Raw genomic sequence first — 232 nt, forward strand, 5'->3', positions numbered from 1 at the left:
AAATCCTTTACAAAGAAGCATCGAAAGCAATCTTTAAAATGCATTCCGGGAAAAACGGGGCAAAGAATCCAGAATGCACTTCTCGGAATACGTAGAATTCAATTTTTTTTAGAAGAACCGTTTAGCAAGGACCTAATTGGAAATTCTCCAGGCGTCGTTCGACTTCCATAAGAGCCAATGGACAGTTAGCAGAGAAGGAGCTTTATTTTATCAGGTCACGAAAAAAAGAATG

Source organism: Penaeus monodon, chromosome 31 (assembly GCF_015228065.2).
Source record: "Penaeus monodon isolate SGIC_2016 chromosome 31, NSTDA_Pmon_1, whole genome shotgun sequence".
NCBI classification, from domain to species: domain Eukaryota; kingdom Metazoa; phylum Arthropoda; class Malacostraca; order Decapoda; family Penaeidae; genus Penaeus; species Penaeus monodon.